The sequence below is a fragment of the Oryctolagus cuniculus genome, chromosome 14, assembly GCF_964237555.1.
Source record: "Oryctolagus cuniculus chromosome 14, mOryCun1.1, whole genome shotgun sequence".
Taxonomy (NCBI): Eukaryota; Metazoa; Chordata; class Mammalia; order Lagomorpha; family Leporidae; genus Oryctolagus; species Oryctolagus cuniculus.
The window spans coordinates 44,744,648-44,767,318 of NC_091445.1; the positions used below are offsets into that span (position 1 = coordinate 44,744,648).

The window sequence follows — 22,671 nt, forward strand, 5'->3', positions numbered from 1 at the left end:
CATAAAACTCTGTATTTGAAATTAACATATATATTTAATGCAGTTCAGATCAGAATTCATTTTTTTCTCTTTTGGAATATATGCAGTGTTTATAAAATGTATATGAAGGGAAATATCTGAAAATTGCCAAGAAAATGTTAAAATTAAGCAATAACTAGATATTAAAACAGTATTGTATTGGCTTGCAGTGAACTAATTATTCCATGGAACCAATACAGGTCATTTAATATCCGATTAAAAGTGGCATTATAAGTCAGTGAATACATTAATATTTAATTCATATTACTCCAAAAATTCATTGTACTTTGGAAGAGATTACAGTTTCACTAATAATTTGTAGAAATTGCTGATAAATGAAAAATCTGAATGTTAAACATAGGATAACAGTCCTGGAAACACTAGAAAGAAATATTTGTGTAGTCACCAACGTGTTGCAGCAAGTCCCAAATCATATAGGTATAAAGAAATGAACTTGATGTCATGAAACTTAAAAATGTGTGTGAGGCAGAGTCCCCATGTAATGCACATTTTAGATGTTTACCCACTGACTTGCCAGCAACTTTCAAATCTATTTGTGTGCTTAGAAAATTCTGCGCTTCCTGAATTCTGCCTTCCTAACATCTGAGCCAGAAACTCAATTTCTCAGGGCCAGGTTTGTGGGGCAATGAGATAAGCCTCCATCTGTGACCCCAGCAACCCTTATTGGAGAACTGGTTTGAGTCCTAGGTGCTCTGCTTGGGTTTGGGAAAATAGCAGATGATGGCCCAAATATCTGGGCCCCTGCAACTCATGTGGGAGACCCAGAAGGTTTTCTTGACTGCTGGTTTTTCCCTGGCTCATCTCTGTCATTGTGGCCAGTGGGGGAGTTAACCAGCAGATAGAAGAGATCTCTCTCTCCCTATTTCTCTCTCTCTCCCTCTTTCTCTCTCTCTTTCTTGTCTCTCTCCCCTTCTCTCTCTGCCTTTTGCATAATAAGCAAATATTTAAAAAGTGCACATATACAATCTACTATATTTACATATCATATTTATTTGTGTAACAACTCTTCCAAGAAGAATATGGACTTAGTTGTACATAATAAAACCACACTAGTTATTAGTGATCTCTGTTTCAATTTATAGCCACTTCCATGCCATCTTTTAATGGCCCACAGTGATATCTATAGTCTGAAGAGTACACTTACTCATTTTTTGAAAAGCATATAACATTTGTATTTTATTGTTTTATTCTTCTGGCATCATTTCCATTTTCCACAATTATTGCAATATTATGTTCAATCATGTTAGATGACTGTTCTATTGGTACCATGGGACATTTTTAACCTGAGGCAAAAAATTGGAGCCCACTTGGATTATATCACAGTTGTTCTCTGTATTTCTTTATTAACTTTGGAGTCCATTTTTGCTATACTATTTTCAAATGATGGCTCGTGTACATTGTCAGGAAAAACACAAAACTGAGTGGAGAAGCTCCCTCTGACATTTCTTATCACTTGTTTTCTTTAAGAAAAACGTTTAGTACTGCTTTGATCTTAGGTGATAGTTTTTAAAATAAATCTTTTTATATTTACTTATTTGAAAGGCAAAGTGACACAGAAAGAAAGAGAGAGGGTAAGAGAGATTGATTTTCCTCTTGCTGGTTCACTGCACACATGACCACAAAAGCCTGAACTGGGGCCAGGTTGAAACCAGGAATTAGGAACTCCATCTGTACCTTCAATGTGGGTGGCAGGAACACAAGCACTTGATCCATCATCTGCTGCCTCCCAGGACTATGAGTGGGAAGCTGGATTGGAAATGGAGTAGCTTGAACTTGATCCCTGGTAGCTCTAATATGGGATGTGGACAGCCCAAGTATCAGCTTAACCAGGGCACCACAATGCCTGCCCCATTGATCATTTACTAATTTTATGTCAAATCTTTGATTTTCAACTTCAGGATTCATTTACAAGGGTTTATGTTATCCCTTAGTTTCTAAGATTTTTCTGTTAAAAATTGAAAACTTCCTATACTTTGTTTTAACTTTTTAACAAATAAAGAACATTTATGAGGATATATTAATAGTTCAGAGTAAATTCTAGTCTCTGGTCTACAATGTTGAAAGCTTGGAAAATAAGTGATAGTAAATATGTACCAACAGCAATCCTAGGCTAGTATTCTGTAATCAGACTTGTTGAAACAAGTACAGTTTCATTTGGAGTGTGTCCTTTTTTTCTTTTCATAGTTAAAACTATTACAAAAATGTTGATCAGTCGAAATTAAATACGGTTTATTTGCAGGAATCAAATACCTTCGCTGTCTAAGTGTGGGTAGAATGAGCAGGAAAGAAAATACCGCCAAATGCTAACCTACTACCTGTATGTAGGGTCTGGGTTTCTACAACTTGAACCTCACTTTCCTGAGAAAGAGGACTGAAGTTGATAAACCTAACCAGTGTTTCCTGGAAATCAGAGCAAGGGTCAGTTGCTGAGTGCACATTTCATTTGGGCATCTGCCTAGTTTGTCTAAGGAAGTTGGCTGGCTAGTTTCTTTTATGTTGCTCTCACGTGTTTTTGGCAGACTCAACAGTGAGTTGCCAGTTGGCTTTGACATCATATCCCTCCATTGTTTTTTTTCTCCAGGCCTACTTCCTTTCTGTACTCACTTCATTTCTCCATTAACGTCATCTTTATTTATTCTGTTTTGCAACCTAAAATCTCACTTAGTCTTGACTGCTCCTTCTGTGTACCAGCAGCCAAATGATATTCAGGCCTCACAATCTATGGTTTCTTCTCCTCAGTCCAATCCCTAGAACTTTGGTTTGGGCTTTCAATGCCTCTTCCCTTCCAATCAAATCCCTGCCCTGAAGGTACCCTTGGATCTCATCTCTAGCCTTTTCCTCATCTTAAACATGTTGAGGGGCTGGCGCTGTGGCATAGAAAGTAAAGCCACGCCGCCTGCAGTTCCGGCATCCCATATGAATGCTGGTTCAAGTCCCAGCTGCTCCACTTCCAATCCAGCTCTCTGTTGTGGCCTGGGAAAGCAGTAGAAGATGGCCCATGTCCTTGGGCTCCTGCACCCATGTGGGAAACCTGGGGGAAGCTCCTGGCTCCTGGCTTCAGATCAGTACAGCTCCAGCCATTGCAGCCAACTGGGGAGTAACCAGTGGATGGAAGACCTCTCTCTCTCTCTCTCTCTCTCTCTCTCTCTGCCTCTTTTCTCTCTGTGTAATTCTGACTTTCAAATAAAAATAAATAAATCTTTAAAGAAATGTTACATATTTCAGTAAATGTTGACAGTAATGTTAACTAAAATGTCTCCCTGTATCATAGGGAGCAGCAAGTGTTAAGGGAGCAAAGTAATCTGACTGATAATAAATGCATCATTACTGCTGCTACCAAACCCCACTCTCCCTGTGCCCATACTGCAAATGTGATCTGACTAGTTATCTCTCTACTTAAAACCTAGCAGGGGTTCTGCTCAGCTAACAAAGGCAGTTCTAACTCCTTCCTGAGGCATAACTGCTCTTTCCAATCTGGATTCTATGTAAAGGGTATCCCTGAGTATGTTGACCTGTTCACTATGTCCCTTTCTTTGCACATGCTAACTAACAAATTCTGTTATTCCCTTTCTTTGCCTGTCTAATGTCTACTCTTTCCACAGGGTTTTGTCAAAAGACTCCAGTTGCTTCCCAATATCCATTACCCTTGCTTCCCTGGTGATAGATTTTCTTTTTATCTTATGTTTCTGGTCTTTTGTTTTTCTGTAACAAAGAACATGTTTTCTAGAGGCTGCATTTTGCTATGTAACTAAATTTTGTCCTATGTTGGGTAAGTGCCTATTGTCCATGTGGCTTCCAGAAAATATCATTATCCTTTCCTCTTTTATTGTTGACTAATGGTGGGATTTTGAGCAGCCATCTTGACCACTGTGTGTAAAGCTATATTTGAACCCATTGTGGTACAGTGAGATAGAGACATTGGGCTCCCATTTCCATTTCCACTAGTCTGCTTTTTTATGATTTAAAAATAATAGCTTATCTAATTTGTCCTGTCACTTTAGGTCTTCTACTGTTTTCATCTAACTCAGTCCTTTGACAAAGTTTTTAGGCCAAGAGCCATTTTTCAGCTGTGCTGCCGACATGTTTTGTTTATCCTGTAATGATATTTCCTATCAGATGATATGTCTATGCTTTATCTGTAAAATTGAGGTAAAAATGGAAGCACTTCCATGTGATGGCTGTTACCATGAATAAATGAGAAACCATATATTTTATATCTATTTATGTATGTGTGTATGGGATCACACAACTAATAGTGATTGATCAATTCATGTATAGGCATTATTGCTGCTGCTGTTACCATTTCTATCTTATATACTATACAATTACCTCTTCAAAATATGGACCTGTGCATTATTTGCCTTGTGTTCCTGACATTCTAGCTTGGGGTTTGATATAAGGAGCAGATCTTAACCGAGTGCCTTCTATCAGTGCAAGAAAAATGAATAGAACTTGTCAAAAGCATTGCATAGTGAAGGTTGTACATATTTAATATATATCTCTTGATGAGCAGAAGTTTAACACACAGTGTAGGATATGAAAGTGCAATTCTCAGATCTCTTAATGAGTAGAATGTTATTGACTAATAGCTCCTGTACTGTGTTGTGCTCTGATCTACCGCTGCATTTACACCTCAGGGATATGCTGTCCATAGTTGCTCCAGGCTAATGGCAAGCATTTTATGATATGTAGTAAAAGTGCTCTTTGGTTTTCCTGAGATTTATTTGTTTGAAAGTCAGAGTTAGAGAGAGAGAGAGAGAAAGAGAGAGAGAACAATCAAGCGCCTTCATCTGCTGGTTCACTCCCCAGATGGCCACGTGGACAGGGCTGGGCTAGGCTGAAGTCAGGAGCCAGGAGCTTCTTCCAGGTCTCCCATGTGGGTAGCAGATGCTGAATTACTTGGGCCATCTTCTGCTGTTGTTCCTAGGCCATTAGCTGGGAGCTGGACTAGAAGTGGAGCAGCCAGGACTTGAACCAGCACCTATATGGGATGACAGCATTGTATACAAAGGCTTTACATGCTACACCATAGTGCTGACTCTGCAAGGGTTATCTCACGTGCATCTTTGATTCAATTACTTCCCAATGATATTGCCAAAGCTTTCTTAGAACTATATCACAGTCTAAGACTCTTTTTCTAGCTTTTCTTCCTCTCATTTATCTTCTACAAGGACCAGCCCATGCTCTTGTCTCCAAGTCTTCTGCAGCTCCTTTGACATTTCTCCTCTCCAAAAAATCACTTGCACATCTTGTCCTGACATGATATGTTTCACAGAGGCCCCAGACTAACACACAGAATGGTTATTATTATCAACAGGAACCTAGATATTCTAGTAAATTATATTATTGTTTCAAAATATTTGGTGCCCCTTCTTAAGGGAGGATTATGCGTCTCCATCTCATTGATGTCAGACTTGTCAATACCATTTTTCCTGCTGATGAATTGTGAGTAGAAGGGATAATGGCAGCGCTAGGTGGAAGCTTGAAGAGATGTCATACTGTTTGCCTTGTTCTCTTTTCCCAGAGTTGCAAAGACCACAGAGTTTCCATGTGGAGACAGTGCCCTCAGGATAGTGTCAGCAGTGCTGATATAGTGGGGATGAGGGACATAGAGCATGATGGGTGTTGTTTGTTACTCCAGCATAACTGTGCTTCAGTAAAATGATGCATATGTTGAATTTTAATCACAGAGAACAATCTCTTGTAACAGAAAAGTCTACAGTAAGAGCTGACAGCAAGATATTTCTGAATCAAGCCAAGAACTCATATTAAGGGTTTCTTTGCAAGTGAAAACAAATGTCATATTTCTAATTTTGTCACTGACATAGGAATGGGTCTCTGTTCCTTCTCTTTTATTTAATTGTTTAGAAATCATTGTCCAATCCTTAGTTTTGTGTTTGTGCTTAGTGTTGCATCACCAATATGTTTCCTCTAATTTTTCTTCAATTAAGCAGAGCCATCCCATTGGTCAGGAGACACAACACATAGCACAGAGCTTTAGTTAATATCTACCATGACCGAAGTAAAAGTCAGTACAATAAACAACTCATTGGCAACACTCAAAATGTTCCCCACACTACAGTCAGAGTCCTTCTCCTCATCACCTAGTCCTTTGTCTGCTGCTTAACTCTTCCCAAACTCAGCCTTGTTCCAGGGTGGAGTGAAGTGAAATATGGTTTGCTTTGCATTCTCCTTTAATTACTTTTCTTCATTTGCATAGGTCTTCTTTTTGTTATCATTATGAGAAGGGGAGGCCTGGTGTCCAGGTACCAGACTTATGCATGCTCCATTGCATCTCAGTTATGCCTTTGATCCCTTTGGGCAATTTCAAGTGTCTTCAGCTCCCTCCCCTTTTGTGATGGAAATTATGCCAAGTTTTTGTAGTTTTCTACTTTACATTTTGTCTGTGTTTTAAAGAAGGTCTTATAGAACAATATGCTCATTTTCAAACTCCCTAACTAAATTGCTTGAATTTTCACTAAGCCTGGTCTCTTCTCCAGTGTAAATTGATTCCACTTGAGTCAGTAAAGCCACACTCACCAGTAGATATTTTCCTTGAAAGTTCTGCCCATAGTTTTAGTTAATCCTCTGCTATGTTAGAAATACCAAGGAAATTAAGAAATTGGTTTGGTTTTCTTTTTTAAAAATGAAATATCAGAATGGGCCAATAAATGGTTTTCATTTTAGGACTCATGATTGATAATTCCTGATTCTTACTTTATGTTTCACATGAAACTAATTCTTCTTTGTCTTGGATGATTCACTTTTGCTTCATTGGTCACCAAGAAACAAGTGGTTGTGATCAACAGCCCTGATAGTCATAGGTGTGAAAAAGGCCACATGTTCCATAGTTGTGTGAGCTGTCCAGTTTAGAGGCTTAGTGTTGAAATGGGGGGGGAAAAAAAACTGAATTGTAGTGAAAACTATTTAAATGATAGGCTTAAACATTTCTGAGTCTCCTTGGAATTCTCTTTAGGGTCTATGTACCACAAAAGAAAATTAATCTGTATTTTTAGTTATACTTCATTTCTGAATTAAAATATTATTCCCACCAGATCACCCACTAATTTATGCACCTTGGCTCTTAATTACTTTTTTATAATAACAAATAGCATAGCTTTAAAGAACAATGATTTGCTTCCCTGTTTTAAATGTTGTGAACTCTAAATTGCAAATGGAGGATCCAAAAATAAGTGCATCAATGGCTGCTTGCAGGAAGAAGCATATGATTCCCTGAGCAGATTATCTTGCAAGTGAGAACATGCATTTGGATAGACATCTAGTGTGCTAAAAAGTTGCATCCTAATCTTATAAAGGAGAAAAACAAACTAGAGGCTTCAGAACCCTTCTAATCAGTTTAAAAAGAGCTCTTCTACTTACTGTGTGGTACCAGGTCTCCCCAAAATAGTATTTCCTCAGCTATGGGGTGAGGGTGTGAAAAACATCCTAGCAGATGAGGTTAAGGGATCTCACTAGGCTCCATGAATGGCACTGTGCATGATATTAATGGTCCCCAAATATCTGCAGATAGCCCATAGAACACCTTATTTAGTTTCCTCGTCAGACAGCCATCTTACTAGATACTGACTCTTGCATTATGTAAACATACAGATATATAGTGAGGTTTCTGAGAGGCTTTTTAAGAGGGACCAAGATCCAAGTATCATTGACTATTCACAGGTTGTTGTGAGGTAATGAAAGTTATTAACGAAAGACATGGAGAGCAACATCAGGTTGAGAAAAGTTTTTTTAAGATGACTGAATTGTACACAGAAAGCAAACTCACACTGAACTACTCTCTCCCTTCATGGAGTAGTTCCAATCCACAAAAGTTCATTTTCATAACTCACAAGGCTTGGAATTTCACTGTTTATGTTAGGAGTTTGGGGTTTTAACCCAAAAATAAGAACGGAGAAGGAACTTATTAAATTTCAAAGTTAGAACAGAACTTTCCCTCCCCTTCATTTGAGTTAGAATTTAGTCCATGGTCTCCTGACCACAATAATGTACAGATAATTATTTCGTTAATTCTGATATTTTCTGCTGTGCAAGAAGAAGTTTTAATGTTGTCCTATGTGACCAGAAACAGTTAAGTTTTCTGAGTTCACTGGAAACTTTTGTTTGCCTTAACAGACATATCCTTTCTTCCAGCTAGATTATTAAGATTCTGGGACAAACCTCTAGGAGGACTCCTGGAATCCACAGTACTGCAAACCAGTCAGTGGTCAGTCTTTGTTATGTGAATGTATCTGATATCAGCAGTCCCTTGAACTGCAACTGGCTAGGTCAAATGGATTACCTACATTTATTCTGAAGCCAAGAACAGACCATCAGTCAGATGAATAACATTCCAGTTGCAGTGTCTGAAATGGGATGTTAACTTCTTTAAAAAAGAAGCTAAGTCAAAATATGGTTTATCTTCACAATGTTAAGTTTTATCTTACTCATAAAGGTATTGGAAGTTATTTTGTTGCAGATGAATGCTAAGAACCAGATTTCTTTTTGTAATATCTATTTGCATCTTCTCATTGTTAAAAAAGTGTTGTATATGTAACTTTTTGTCCTGAGTTTAGGCATTGTATGAAATAATGAGAGGTATATAGCTTATTATCTGGGAAAATTTAACAAATTAAGCATTCTTGTATCATCTCAATTTTTCTGGGCATTTAGGATAAAAGTGCTGTCCTTGTCCAAGCCTGAGAAGTCAATTTAATTGTTTCCATTCACTATTTCAATTAGCTTATAGAAGAACTCAGATAATTTTATTTACTTTCTGAACTGAACTGTCAGGTCTTATTTTGTGTGGCTTATCCATGTGGAAAACACACTCAGCAGGAAACCATTTCCATTGCTCTGGGCTTTTGTACATGCTGCTCTCCCAACCCCCTATTCTGAAGGCTTCCATTCCCACTGTGGTTTGTAGATTTGCTGGATTAAATACCTGCTAACATGCAATCCCTCAAACTCCCATTCTGTAGGTCCTGAGTAGCTGATCATCTTACTAAGGGTACACTTTGAAAGATTCTGAATATATTTTGACTGACTTTAATAGGACCATTCATCTTAGCATATGAATATTCACATCCTCATTTGGGTTAGATTTCTCTTGGCATCAAACAGGACGAGTGCATGATTGTTTTATCCCTTGATCATTTTGTATTCCCTTTGAGCAATAGAACTTGGCCACTAGGTTAGAGTCTGGTAGTGGCATCTCAAAACTAAGAACAAGCCAACACCACGGCTCACTTGGCTAATCCTCCACCTGTGGCTCCAGCACCCAGGGTTCTAGTCCCAGTTGGGGCGCCGGATTCTGTCCCGGTTGCTCCTCTTCCAGTCCAGCTCTCTGCTGTGGCCAGGGAGTGCAGTGGAGGATGGCCCAAGTGCTTGGGCCCTACATCACATGGGAGACCAGGAGGAAGCACCTGGCTCCTGGCTTCAGATCAGTGCAGCGTACCGGCCGTAGCAGCCATTGGAGGGTGAACCAACGGCAAAGGAAGACCTTTCTCTCTGTCTCTCTCTCTCACTGTCCACTCTGCCTGTCAAAAAAAAAAAAAAAAAAAGCAGGCCGGCGCTGCGGCTCACTAGGCTAATCCTCCACCTTCCGGCGCCGGCACACTGGGTTCTAGTCCCGGTCGGGGCGCCAGATTCTGTCCTGGTTGCCCCTCTTCCTGTGGTCAGGGAGTGCAGTAGAGGATGGCTCAAGTACTTGGGCCCTGCACCCCATGGGAGACCAGGAGAACCACCTGGCTCCTGCCATCGGATCAGCGTGGTACGCTGGCCTCAGCGCGCCAGCCGTGGTGGCCATTGGAGGGTGAACCAACGGCAAAGGAAGACGTTTCTCTCAGTCTCTCTCTCTCACTGTCCACTCTGCCTGTCAAAAAAAAAAAAAAAAAAAAAAAAAAAAGCAAAACAAAAAACTAAAAACATAGAGGAACCCTAACTGGGAGAGAGTCCTCTAAGTAGAATTTTCACTGCTACCAAATGGCTGCTGCAGTTACTCTCCATAAATCATGTCCTTCATATTATTTATAATCTCCAAGTAATATCCATCTAGCTTCCATCTGGTATTAAACCGCTCCACTTATGACAGCTTTCATCTTTCTTAAGTCTTAACTACCTGGAGTGATCTTAAGGTGTGTTTGATTGAACTCCTTTACTGTCATTTAGAACAGCTTTTTCCAAACTGTGTTCCATCTGGTAGTTACTTAGTATATGAATATGACTCAAAAATCATTCTTTATCCCCATTTTAGATAAAACCAAAGTTGAATATGTTTCTTCTTTGTTAGATATTTGAAACAATATAATAAGTGTTATGACTTCTGGTACGTAGGTGATAGGATGCAGCTATTTCTAAATTACTTGGATAAGAGACCTTATTTTTAAATAGAGTATCTCCTTGGATTACATTTCCATGACATATACCTTGGTGAATGATGGGCTATGAGATAGAGCTATAATCACATTGCATGTCATACAGGCTACTGATGAACTTTGGAATTTTCCTTGTATAGCTCCCCTTGTCTGTACAATACATTAGCCATACCAACCTCGAACCCTTTTCTGATTTTATACACTTGACTAGCCACAAAATATTCCCAACTTCGTGGGTTGTCCCACCCTGCACCAACCCCTAAACAAACTTCTACTTATTCTTTAAGACGAAGCTCAAGGGAACTTTGCCTCTGAGATGTCTTCTCAAAATCTCAAGTAGAACTCTGCACAAAGATGCAATGTTCAGTGTTTCTTCAGTGTGTGGGATGGTGTGTGGAGCAGACAGGCTGCTTTGAGTCCTGCTATCTGTTCATATCTACATCATGGTCATCATTCCTTGCTTCCATGATTCTGTTCCCTACTACAGTCTTAGCTCTGCATAATATGTGCATTGTTTGTCTGCATACCAATGGCCTGCACAGAGTCCGAAATCAGTCTTCTGTGGCTGAAAGCATTGTCCTTGAAGGTCTATCCTAGGTTGAGCTCTGATTTTTGAGGTTACACATTTCATGCTTTTAGCAGTGCTAATATTTTTACAGAATGTTATGTAGTAGGAAAGCAATAAGTTAAACCTAAGATCATTCATTTCTCTAAAGAATCTCGAGTATGTCACCTACCTTCATCAAGCCTCAGTTTCCTTATCAATGAAGTGACAAGACTGCAACGATCTCTGGGGCCAGTTTCTAGCTCTAGAATTCTGAGTCATCTTTGCATGTTTTTTAAGTAATGAGTTGATTTGGAAGTGAACTTGGGAAGACATGGGGAAATCCTGCCTCACGTTTCTGCTCTCATATCTGATTGGTCTAAAAATACTTTCTTGACCTTCTTAAAATGCAGTAGGATGTTGATGCCAAGTTTTCATTGGACTTTGTAATTTGAGCAGCAGAAAATATGGTTATGTCTTTAGAAAACAACTGCAAAGGCTTTGTCTCTGTATTTTTAAAAATCTTATCCAGACTTTATGAAACAATAATTTTCTGGTTTTTGGTGACTATCTCAGACAATTTTACTGAAAATATGTCTCTTGCAGACTGAAAAGACTCCCACCCAGTTAAGTATTTTGTATTCTGAGATTTACTCTGTAAGGAGCTCATCTCTGTGTTGAGAAAGCTTCTTGCTTGGACTCCAAGAGTGGGATCATAGGTCACCATGCTGCAGGGCAATGCTGCTAATCGGGACTGGCCAAGAAAAACACTTTCTTGAGCACTTAAAACAGAAGATGAAATGAATGCTTTTCATCTAGGAGAGAGCTCATGAACTGGCCCCCATAAAAATGTTCCACAGGATAACTCCTGACAGCAGTGGAAGCAGTTTGTCATTAGATATACTACCTGGGAAATCTCTGGTTAAACACTCCACACCTGACATTTTATATTCTTTTATTGTAAAGCCACAAATTCAATGTGGTCCTTTACTAGCAAAGCAGCACTTTCTAATGGATATGTTAAGTTTTTAAGAACAGAAATATAGAATTCCTTTCTCCCTTTGGCTAAATCATCATTAACATTGTCCATTTATTTATTTATTTATTCGAAAGTCAGAGTTACACTTAGAGAGGAGAGGCAGAAAAAGAGAGAGAGAGAGAGAGAGAGAGAGAGAGGTCTTCCATCCGCTGGTTCACTCTCCAGTTGGCCGCAATCCAAAGCCAGGAGCCAGGAACTTCTTCCAGGTCTCCCACATGGGTGCAAGGGCCCAAGGACTTGGGCCATCCTCTACTGCTTTCCCAGGCCATAGCAGAGAGCTCAATGGGAAGTGGAGCAGCTGGGACTCGAACCAGCGCCCATATGGGATGCCGGCGCTTCAGGCCAGAGTGTTAACCCGCTGCACCACAGCACCAGCCCCAACATTGTCATTATTATAATCAATAGCAATAGATAATATTTTTATTTCACCAGTACCCTACTGTTATTTTTGAGGTAAAGGCATAGTTATGAAATAGAATTGCTTTTCACAGGAAATTTCTGGAGAGGAGAAATACGGAACATGTCTAGAGAAGTGTGAGCCTTAACCCTCATTTGTTTCTCAATGAAATTTTTAGTTTTGGGAGAATTTTATTAAAAGTTGGTTGGGCCAGTGCTGTGGTACAGCAGGTTAAGCCACTGCTGCAACATGATTATCTCATATGAGTGCTGATCCAAGTCTTGGCTGCTCTGCTTCTGATCCAGCTCCCTGCTAATGTGCCTGGGAAGGCAGCAAAAGATGTCCCAAGTACTTGAGCCCCTGCCATCCACCAGATGGGCCGACCCTGGCCAGACCAGATGAACTTCCAGTCATCTAGTTTAGGTCTGGCCCAGACCTTGCTGTTTCAACCATTTGGAGAGTGAGCCAGCAGATGGAAGTTCCTCTCTCTCACTTTCACTCTCTGGTTCTGGCTCTTGTTCTCTCCCTACCCCTTCCTCTCCCCTTCCCTCTCCCCCTCCCCCCTCCCTTCTCCCCTTCCCTCTCTCCCTCTACTTCTCCCTCTTCCTGTTCCCTCCCTCTCCTTCTCCCAACTCTGCTTTTCAATAGTGAATAAATCAATCTTTAAAGAGGTTATTGGTCAACATCAGAAACAAAGGTTTTTGGTGCAATAGCATGTCATGGAATGTACATTTCAGGCTCTTGTGGATTTAGTCTCTCAGTTACCATCCTGATTAACCTTGTTTCAAACACCAACTTTAGGGGGAAGAGCAAAGAACAATGGCAATTCTAAGAATTTTTTTTGTTGTTTTCTAGTCTAACTATTGCCCTAACCTCTTTCCATGTCCAAGGGAAGGTGATAGCACTAACGGCACCTTTCACTAGAACTCTCTGCAAGGCCTTTTCCCAAAATAGACTCCTTGACTCACTTTCTCCTTTCTTTTTCCTCCTGCATGGGAAATGGAACTGTCCTCTCTGCCTCCTTGGATGGTCTTGCCAAATTGGCTGAGGGAGGCAAAAGGGATACACATCGCATTACAGCCTCCTCACTGCCAAGTTCTAGTCACTCTCAGCAATATATAGGAAAACCTCCAAAGCAAACATACAGAGAGGAAACCAAATTAAATTAATCCTCTCCAAGGATAAATAAAGCATGGATGCCTTGTCTACAGCTTACAGGTTGGAAAACAGAGACCTCTACTTGGGCTTCAGTGATACTAGGGTTAAGGTTTCTGATTCTTCAGCTCAGGAAAAAAGAAACATACAGTACTACAAAAATGTACATTCCTTATTGACATCTATATTATTTTTTAAATAAGTATTTATTTCAAAGGTAGAGAGAGAGAGATCTTCCATCTACTGGTTCACTTCCCTAAATTGTCACAACAGCCAGGGCTGGGCCAGTCTGAAGCCAGGAGCCAGGAGCTTCTCCTGGATCTCTCATGTGGATGCAGAAGCTCAAGTACTAAGGGCACCCTCCACTAGTTTCAAAAGCACATTAGCAGGAAGCTGGTTCAAAAGTGAAGCAGCCAGGACATGAACCTGCACCCATATGGATGCTGGCATCACAGGTGGTGGCGTTACCTGCTACAGCACAAGCTGGCCCCGATGTGTATATTTATAAGGAAACATGCCACATAGTTAGATTTACAGACATCTTTAAGATTGTATATGTAAATTAGCAATGGAAAACTGGCTTGTGAAAACAGCCTCTGTATCTCAAAAAGAGAGGGGTCACAATCTTTCATCAGGCACAGGAGTGTCAAAGAATAAAAGTGCATTTGGATATCACATAATTTCAGGCAGGTATAAAGGGCTTTCAACTTCTAGTTTTCATCATTAGGAACTGAAAAAGTTAGTGCAGGGAAAAGAGCTCTGTTTTTCTTCAAACTCGTGCTACAGTGCATTGAGAAGTCTGTTGTCTTAGTTTAGCTGACCCCGCCATGATTCTGACTAAGCAACATCTGACAGGCAGTAACAGACAAACTAGCTACCCACCAGCCTGATTGTGAACTGAGTTGTTTTGATCAGATTAATTGAAAATCTTTGTTGTTTTTTCATCAATATTACATGAAAAACAAGAACGAAGAAAATCCTCCTTTGCTTTTACTTTGTGCTGACGAAAGGCCCTCTGTGTCGAAACCAAATGCCTTTGTATGGCCATGGCAGTGCTTCTTGACAGCACGATTTTAGACACAGTCAGTTATGTTTTTCCAGTTTGTTCCCTGGATTTGTTGATGGCTTTGCTGGGAGGCTATATCAACATTAAAGTTTAGAGAAATATTAGTACCCATAAAACACTGCATTCTATTCATTTTTAAAGATTTTATTTGTTTATTTGACAGGTAGAGTTACAGACGGTGAGACTGAGAGACAGAGAGAAAGGTCTTCCTTCCGTTGGTTCACTCCCCAGATGGCCGCAACGGCTGGAGCTGCGATGATCTGAAGCCAGGAGCCAGATGCCAAGTGTCTCCTCCTGGTCTCCCATGCGGGTGCAGGGGCCCAAGTCCTTGGGCCATCCTCCACTGCTTTCCCAGGCCACAGCAGAGAGCTGGATTGGAAGAGGGGCAGCCAGGACTGGAACCGGCACCCATATGGGATGCCACCCCGCAGGCAGAGGATTAACCTACTGTGCCACGGAGCCGGCCCCTCAATTCATATTTTTTTAAGAGGGGCATCCCTCTTAACATTCAAATACAAATGCCAAAATATATTTCACGAATATAGTTGTGGAAAAGTGTATTTTTTTCTTGCAAAGAACAATAAATATTAGGGTGCCCCAGTGTTGGGCACTTGAAGTATTAAACAATATTTTTAGTTGTTAACAGCTTGCTTGTTCCCTCTTTTGGGTGAAGTCCTGGAGAACTATGTGCTCCTGTGTAGAAATAGAGTTTTTCAATTACCACATCTAATAATTCACTCATAAGGAAAAGAATGAGATGAAGATAACACTGAAGATGGAATAAAAGCCAGACATGTGTACCATTTATGGTATTGAGAGGGAAGGAAAGTCGGTTGAAATTTGTGTAACAAATATACAGCTAAACTGGGATTTAGTCAGTGTTCTCTGAAGCCTGTTGATATCATGAGAGTGAGCTAGCTTTAATTTATAGCAAAACATTGATCCAAATATATACATTTAATAAAAATTCAAAATACACATTTTAAAAAAGTATTTTTAAAAAAATTTATTTATTTACTTGAAAGGTGGAGTTAGGAAAAAGGAGAGAGAGAGAGAGAGAGATCAATCTTCAATCCACTGTTTCACATCCCAAAAGGCTGCAATAGTCAGGGCTGGGCCAGTCCAAAGCCAGGATCCAGGAGCTTCATCCAGGAATCCCACAGGAATGCAGAGACCTAAGAACTTGGGCCATCTTCCACTGCTTTTCCAGGTGGATTAGCAAGGAGTTGGATTGGAACTGGAGCAGCTAGGACTAGAACTGGCACTCATATGGTGTTGCCACCATATGCCACCATTGCCAGTATTGTGGCTCCAAATAAAATTAAACAAGATGTTTGTTTGATATTAGGCACTTTGACACTGTGCTGAGTGCTTTCTATGTATTAGCTTAGTTAGTCATAATAAATCCATGAAAGTGTTTGAATTATTCTTGCTGCTGAAATGAAGAAATTGAAGCTTACCCCAGAGTAGTGTTGACACCAAACTTCCTATTATGGATGAGGATGAATATTGAAATATGATTAGTGGGGGTAGGTGTTCAGCTGTGGTTGACATCAGTTAAGACAGCTGTGTCTCACATTGGAGCACCTTTTTTCAACTCCTGGCTCTGGATCCTGACTCGAGCACCTGCTGATTCAAGCCTTGAAAGGCAGTAGTCATGGCTCGGGTTACTGGGTTACTGTCATCCCCATGGGAAGCCTGGATGAAATTCCCAGGTCCTGGCTTCAGCCTGGTCCAGTCTTGGTCAGTGTACTCATTGAGGGAATGAACCAGTGTTTGGGAGTTTTCTTTGTCTTTCTGCCTCTCAATAGATCTAAAATTTTAACATGATCAATAGCTTTTTTGTGTGTTCTAGCAAAGATCAGTTGGGGAAATACAATTATTGAAAGATACAAACAAAAGGGTGTACATTGCCTATAAGACTAAATCTGTCAAGAAACATAGAAATCATAAAATATCATTTCAGACCTGGTAGGAACGTAAACTGCTTCAGCCTTTCTGGCCAATTTGCATCAAAAGCTTTATAAAAACCATACATCCTAATTCATCAACCTCAGTGTGAGGAATTCATCCAAAATAGACATTACAAAATTAACTAATGATTTCTTTATAAGTTTATTCACTTTAGCTCTACTTATGATAACACAACAATAAAACTGGAAGTAACAAATAATTGTCAATGAAGGATTTTGCAATAAGCAAGGTTTTTCCATAGGCAGCTTTTAAAATGATGTTGTCTGGGGAGCTGGCATTGTGGCATAGCTGGTTAAGCCACCACCTGCAACACCAACATCCCATATGGGTGCTGGTTTGAAACCCAGCTGCTCCACTTCTGATCTATCTCCCTGCTAGTGCTCCTGGGAAAGCAGTGGAAAATGGCCCAAGTTCTTGCACCCTTGCACCCACTTGGGAGACATGGAAGAAGCTCCTGGTTCTTGCTTCAGCATGCAGCAGTGCTGGCTATTGTGGCCATTGGAGTGTGACCCAGTAGATGGAAGATCTCTCTCTCTCTCTCTCTGTAACTCTGTCTTTCAAATAAATAAAAAACAAATATCTAAAAAATGGTGTTGTCTAGAAACATTTTGTTGAAAATGTTCCCAACATAGAAGAAAATGTTAGAACGGTTTATGTAGTTAACATTGAGTGATGCGATGATGGCTGAATTTTAGTTTTTCTTTCTGCTTTTGTATATTTTTCTACTTTATACAACTAACTTGTATTACTTTCATAATCAGAAAAAAACCCGTTTCCAAAAATATGGGATGAATACAAGTATTTATGCTGTGATTAGATTAAAATGAGTATATAACTGTCCTTTTTATTGGTTATCTCAGCTGCACATCTGATTTTTGCCTTTGTTAGGAAATAGGAATAACTCAAGTGACAGCATCAGGAAATGGCATTTTGTTTTCCTGAAGAGTGAAACATGATTGCTGCTGGTAGGCAAAATGAATTTCTTAAGGCGTAAGAAATCTCTGGTTTGTCTCATTTAGTCTAGATTAATGTAAGTACAAGTATCAGTCAATTAAATAATTCAAATCGGTGTTAGAATATGCTAACTATTGTAGCTACCACCTACAAAAGCATCAGTGACTTAATATTGTGATAGTTTCTTGAGTGACTGCCTCGCACACTTGATAGATCAGAAACAGAATGGGAGGAAGAAGGGCAAGGAGTTCTGCTCCCTTTTGCCCACCATGCATGTGGGAACCCAGGCTTTGTCTACTGTGATAAACAGGGGTCTCCAAAATTGCCAGAAAATAGGAAAAGATAACACTGAGCCTCCTGCAAGGGCCTTGGTGCCAGGTGTAACATCTATCCACGTTCTGTTGATGAAATCTCAATACCACTTAACTGCAGGGAATCTGGGAAATGTAGTCTTGCTGTGTTTCCAGGAGGAAAACAGAACTGTTGGGGGGGAACAGACTGCATTCATCACCACCACTGCCATCATCACCACAATTTAACCAAGACAACAGTGATTTATGTCTTTATTTATAAAGAACAGTATTTCAATATTCTATTTTATTTGGGTACATAAACAAAGTATTGCTTTTGGGCAGGCATTTGGCCAGAAGTTAAGATACCTGCATTCCCTTTGTCTCTTCTGTTGAAGAACAGTGTTTGTTTGTTTTTTCCTTCATGCTATTTGTTGATTTCTTTTGCTCAGTGTAGGGTTAACTATATGATGAAGTAAACTGAAGATAGATCTTTGGGTTTTTTTTTGTGTGTGTTTTTTGTTTTTTGGTTTTTGGTTTTTTTGACAGGCAGAATGGACAGTGAGAGAGAGAGACAGAGAGAAAGGTCTTCCTTTTGCCCTTGGTTCACCCTCCAATGGCCGCCGCAGCTGGCGCGCTGCGGCCTGCGCACCGCGCTGATCCAAAGGCAGGAGCCAGGTGCTTCTCCTGGTCTCCCATGGGGTGCAGGGCCCAAGCACTTGGGCCATCCTCCACTGCACTCCCTGGCCACAGCAGAGAGCTGGCCTGGAAGAGGGGCAACCGGGACAGAATCCGGCGCCCCGACTGGGACTAGAACCCGGTGTGCTGGCACCGGAAGGTGGAGGATTAGCCTAGTGAGCCGCAGCGCCGGCCTGAAGATAGATCTTTATAAAAATTAAGAGTGGGAATGTGAGAGGGAGGAGGAAGAAGGGTTGGAGTGTGGGTAGGAGGGAGGGTTGAGTGGGAAGTATCACTATGTTCCTAAATCTGTATATATGGAATACATGAAAATTGTATAAATTAAACAAAATTTTAAAAATAAGAAAAAGATGCCTGTATTTCATACTGCATGCATCCAATACCTGGATTCAGTTCCCCAGTCTGGCTCCCAATTCCAGCTCCCTATCAGTACAGACACTGGGAAAGCAGTAGTAATTGCTCAAGTAGTTGAATTCCTGCCATCTATATGGGAGGACTGGTTTGAGTTTTCAGATCCTGGCCTCAGTGCAGCCCAATCTCCATTTTTGCAGGCAGTTGGGGGGAGAACCAACAGATGGAATTGATCTCTTTTTGTCTTTGTCTCTCTCTCTCAAATAAATTTAAAAAAATTAATGAACTAAAATTTTCATGTTATATCTCCTTTTTTGTAAAAAAAGCATATTATTCTAAGTTCCTTATACAATTAAAAAAAACCCCTCCATTTTTCTTTATCTTGGCGTAATTGATATCCAAGAATATGATAACATATTTCTTTAACAGGATTCCCAAAGGGCTCCCGGTTCAGAGGAAAGATGTTTAATATACGCATGTTTGTTCAGGATACGTCTTAACTGAATGGACATTATCTTTCATCCGTGGCTTCAAACGTGTTTATGTCTGATTGGAAACTCTTCAGCTTGTATCAGACACTGGAAAAAAAGTGTCTGAGGATTTCTCTTTGTTGAAGATGGCAGTAGAAAAAATTTGAGCATATGGAATCACCTAGTATCATTTTTCATAACTAAAGCTTTCAGTGATGTCCAATCATAATAAATAAACTGTGGGCTTAATCATCCCTCCTGTAATGTTTACAAAGTCAAGGGCAGGTTGCAAATAGAATAAGAGACCGAGAAATGAAGGTGAATTCTTATTCATGTGAAACACAGGGGATTTCCATTTCCAACATAGAATTAATTAATCAGCCACTGCTTCAGGGACAGACAACGAGAAGTAGTCTCTGAAGATCCTAAAACTTGACTTTTGTTTTCCCTGAAGCCCTCAATGCACAGTGAATTGTTTATTGATATTTTAAATTAACCAGCTAAAAATGTGTTGATTCCAAATGTGGTGACTATACGGAGGCATTGTGGGTCATGTGGCTTTATTCTTGGAATTGCCAGTGAAAGTGAGGCCAGGGTGCACTGTACTAGAGTTGAACAGTGATCAAGATCAGTTTCAGGGAACCCCCTAATCTGAAACCCTGACATCTGTCCCCATGAAGACAGAACTCCTCAAGGACTCTCTCTAAGGCTCCTGGACTGCTGCATCTGGCCTTGGCTCCCACGGGTGACCCCTTCTTGAAGGAGATGGACAGATACCATGTGTGCTAGGATGGCACAAGAGATTGAAGCAATAATGTATTCAAAGAACAACTAACAGAACAGTCCTTACAAGGACATGAAACCCCCTACCTCCATGACAAGTGTGGATTTCAGGAGATCAAAGTACCTTTAGACCTAGAAAAATAACCCTTCAATAACCCAAGTCACAGCATAAATTCATCAGCACATAATTTTATTGACCCCTCTCTATTCATGATTTTATTTTTGGCAATTCAGAGATAGAAATTTGAAATCAATTTTTTCTCTTACTTTCTTCCATGTTTTGATACCTTTAACTTCCTTAAGTTCTGCTTTCCTTATTTGTTAAATGAAGACCACCTGGTGCCTCCCAAGTAAAAGTTAAAAGCTCAAAGGGAGAGTTACATTTGACAACACAAGGCTTTTTTAAAATGTGAAAATAAACAGTTAATGAAAAGAATTCAGTAATTTCCTCAATTTTGTTTGAAATAACTATTTAGTTAAAGCTTAATATAGTACAAATTCGAATTGGGATATGCTACCACTAGTCCATGCGATTGATTTCTTCCATACTCCCTTCTTTCATTCATTTCCCAGTTATTATTTACGATCCTCATAAATCCTTGTGTAGATTTATGGTGTATATAAGTGAGTAAGCTTAAATTAAGTTCCTGCCCTCGATGAATTTATCATCTGGTAAGGGAGGCAAGCAATATTGCCATTTGATCATGAAATGAGAAAGGTATATGCAAGGCATTATGGGGAAGAGATAGGTGATTCATCCACCTGGGTGCAGTGTGGATCAGAGAAGTGCAGTTGGTCTGAGGAGTAAAGGACAGGAATGAGTGTTCCAAGTAGGGAATGAGAGAGCTAGTAGGGAAAAGGAATCAACAATGAACTGAGTGATGGCCCGCAGAGGTTCAGTCCCTACTGCCAGATCTTTCGGAAAGTATTATTCTCCATAGCAAGAAGGGACTTTGCAGATGAGACTACAGATCTTGAGATGGGGAGATTATCCTGAATTATTCAAGAAAACACAATGTAGTAGCAGGTGAGCTTTTAAGAGCCAGAGAAGGAAATGTGACAATACAAGCAGTTGTCAGAATTAGAGAAAGCTTGGGGCTGGTGATGTGGCCTAGTAGATAAAGCTGCTGCCTGTAGTTCTGGCATCCCATATATGGGCACTATTTTGATTTCGGGCTTCTCCACTTGCAATCCAGCTCTCTGCTATGGCCTGGGAAAGCAGAAGATGGCCCAAATCCTGGTGCCTCTGCACCTGTGTGAGAGAAGCTCCTGGCTCCTGGCTCCTGGCTTTTCCAGTGGATGGAAGACCTCTCTCTTTCTCTTTCTCTCTGCCTCTTCATAACTCTGCCTTTGAAAGAAAATAAATTAATATTTTAAAACAATTAGAGAGATTGAAAATTGGAAGATGCTATTCTGCTGGCTTTACAAGAAGAGGAAGGAGCTATGAGCCAATGAAAGCAAGTGGTCTTTAGAAGCTAAAATTGTCATAGAAATGGATTTTTTGACAGAGCCTCGAGAAAGCCCCTGTGAACACCTTGATTTTAGCTAAGACCGAACTTCTGATTGCTGGAAATATAAGATAATCTGTTTGTCTTGTTTAAAGCTGGTTATTTTGTGGACTAGCAATGGAAATCTAATGGATTTGAACTCCTACATGTAGGGATTTTTCAGAATATGGTACATGTACATGATGGAGTGCTGTTCATACAAACACACACACACACACACACACACACACACACAGATGAAACCCTATCGTTTGTAACAATAAGAGTGGAACTGGGGTGAAATAAGCCCAGCACAGAAAGACAAATACTGCATGGTCTCAGTCACATGCAGAATCCGAAATGTTGATGCTATGGAAGTTGAGAGTAGCATGGTGATTGCCAGAACCTGGGGAGAAAGGAGAAGGGAGAGATGGGGAATGGTTGATTAACAGGTCCGGAGTTACAGAGAAGACTGAAGTTCTGGCGTCCTACTTCACAGTAGGGTAACTACAGGTAATGAAAATATACCCTCTCTCTGTGTATGTGTGTAGCTGAAAGAAAGGATTTTGGCGTTTTCACCATAAAGAAATGAAAAATGTTTGAAGAGATAATCCTGGTTTGAATTTTTTTTTTTTTTTTTTGACAGGCAGAGTGGACAGTGAGAGAGAGAGACAGAGAGAAAGGTCTTCCTTTGCCGTTGGTTCACCCTCCAATGGCTGCCGCGGCCAGCTGATCCGATGGCAGGAGCCAGGTGGTTCTCCTGGTCTCCCATGGGGCGCAGGGCCCAAGCACTTTGGCCATCCTCCACTGCACTCCCTGGCCACAGCAGAGAGCTGGCCTGGAAGGGTGGCAACCGGGACAGAATCCGGCGCCCCAACCGGGACTAGAACCTGGTGTGCCGGCGCCGCAAGGTGGAGGATTAGCCTAGTGAGCTGCGGCGCCGGCTCCTGGTTTGAACATTACAACATACTTACCTGTATTGAAACATCACATGATACTCAATAAATATGTAATTTTTGTATCAAATACAAATAAAATGTACACAAAAAC

At 40.4% G+C, this 22,671-nt stretch overlaps 1 protein-coding gene across 2 annotated transcripts in view; it reads left to right on the forward strand.

The window, feature by feature from the left end:
- FBXL7 (F-box and leucine rich repeat protein 7) overlaps positions 1-22,671 on the forward strand; it is a 441,392-nt gene that overhangs the window by 169,347 nt on the left and 249,374 nt on the right. The gene's annotated exons all lie outside the window — the stretch shown is intronic.